The sequence below is a fragment of the Podarcis liolepis genome (assembly GCF_965112155.1).
Source record: "Podarcis liolepis genome assembly, chromosome: 3".
NCBI classification, from domain to species: Eukaryota; Metazoa; Chordata; class Lepidosauria; order Squamata; family Lacertidae; genus Podarcis; species Podarcis liolepis.
Genome location: NC_139557.1, coordinates 99,996,312 through 99,998,749, shown reverse-complemented (window position 1 = coordinate 99,998,749; position 2,438 = coordinate 99,996,312).

Here is a 2,438-nt window from a genome sequence, read left to right as displayed (position 1 = left end):
GACTGCAAGAAGTTCCGTAAGGAGGACTTTGTGAAATATTGCAAGGAAGACTTTGAAAAGAATTATTAGTTAAGGACAATTAAAAGTAATAGAGAAATTAAGAAATGCAGAACAAGTGATAAAGAACGGAAAATCTTCAGAGGTTGTTGACGGAAGTCCAAAATATTGTATAAGAAAAGAAGTTATATCAAATGATGGTTGGAATTTACATGTTAAAAAATTAATAAAAATATATATTAAAAAGAGAGCGAGAGAAGGGCTAACTTCTTCAGGCCTGGCCTGTAGCTCACTAGGCCCCCAAGTTCCTCTGTCCGCCTTCCAGTCGGCTGCCCAGTAATGAAGCATAGCCTGCAGCAGGACACCTCTCCCCACATCCAGCCGGGTGCTCCAGCTTCACCCAGGCATTTTCTCCCTGCTTTCTTGTTGCTCCAATGGTATACCAGCCAATCCCCTCTACTCCTCCCCTCCCGAATTATAAGGAGTTGTGAAATGTCAAGTCTAATAGCTTCTTCCCAGCTGTTTATTATCTGCCTTCTCCAGCTGTTCCACAGGGAGAAGCTGCCTGTCTTGTCTGTCAACAATGCCTGTTGACATAATATAAGAGAAGCCGGCTGGATCAAGCCAATGGCCCGTCCAGTCCAGCGTCCTGTTCCCACAGTGACCGATCACACATCCAGGAGCATCTTACCCATAGAGGCTAGTGGCGTGGGGCGCCGGGGCGCCAAGTTCTGGAGGACACCAGGGAAGAGGCGGAGGCTGGATGCGGCACCTCCTGGCATCAGCTCACCACCCGCGCCCATCTCTGCCATGCCACGCCGAAGCAGCACCACGCCCGGAGCCTCCGTCTGCCGTGGCCACTGACATGGAGGGGCCACGTGCAGCCTCTGCCTCTTCCCCACTAGAGAAGCCGCCCTCCAGCCGCTGCTCGCCTCCTCCAGCCCCACCAGCAGCGCTATCCTCCCTAAAAAACTATGGGAAACGCCGGAGGGAGCTTTGCATCATGGCGCCGGATATGCTTAAGACGGCCATGCTCACACCTGCAAGGAGGATGTGATTGCAACAGCACTCTGCCCCCATTCTGCCCCTTGTGGTCCTTCGCAGTGACTGCCGCTTGCTTCAGTTTTTAAATGTTGTGGTTTTGTACACAATATTTTGCAGCCCTGCAGCTTCTTGGCGAAGGACGGCTAAGAAATAAGTTAATAATATTCATATTAAGAAGACCGGGGCGATGGTGGGTGAACGGCGAGGCCTTGAGCACCACACAAGCTGCCGTTTCACATACCCCAGCTGGTGAGGTTAATTTTTAAACAGTTGGTGAAATGTTGTCAGACAAGTAGTTCTTTGGCCTAAATAACTATATTGCCTCACCTTTTAAGACCAGTGAAGGGATGACTGCTGTAGAATGAATAAATGAATACATATAGCAGATCAGAAAGGTCTATTCAGCAGCATGTAATGCTGCAAGGTGGAGAGAAATCCTTTGTATGAGAATAGGAATGGGTCATCATCATCATCATATTTATATCCCATCCATCCGACTGGGTTTCCCCAGCCACTCTTATGTATTTCCCCAGCGCTTATGAGAAGTGCTAAGACTAAAGAGCCCTACTGGATCTGGCGGCCAAAGGCCTTTCTAGTCCACCATCCTGTCACCACATTGGCTAACTACTTACCAATGAGAAGCCCACAAGCAGGAACCAAGTGAAACAGCCCTCTCCCTCCTTGGGTTGGCGTCATGAAAGCAGGACATTGGACTAGATGGGTCTTTAGCCTGACACAGAACTTTGGTTGCATTCTTAGGTTCTTACCTACAAGTACCACTGCCATACTGCAATACGCTGCCTCCAACGTTAGAAGCAAAACATATCCTTATTCCATGAATTTGTCTAATCCTCTTTTAATGCCATCCAAGGTGGTGGTCATCACTGCATCTTCCACAAATTCAACAAATTATGCGTGAAAAGGTATTTTTTCTGTCTTGAATTTTTCAAGATTCGGCTTCATCAGATGGCTTGAATTAACAGACAGAAAGAAAACCTTTCTTTCTCTGTACCTTGTATATAATCTTATAGACCTGTCTTGTCTCCACCTAATCTCTTCTTTTTCCTGAAGTACAAAATGTTGTAACCTTTCCTCACAGGAGAGCTGCTCTACTCCTGGGATCAATTTTGCTGTCCCTTTCTGAACCTGTTCCAGCTCTGTTGGAGAATAGCTAAAGCCTATGAATTAAGTTACGCAGGTCTTGGTTAGATCAGTGTCTAGCTGAGAATCCACTTAGAAACCGGTATATATTTGTTTTTAATACCATTTTGGGAGAAAACCAGGATATAAACGTAATAAAAATATACTGCCACTGTGATACTTGAAACTAAAAAAGAAATCCTTTTCAAAACCTAGTTATTAATCTTGGGTAAATCAAGACAATCACAGATAACACA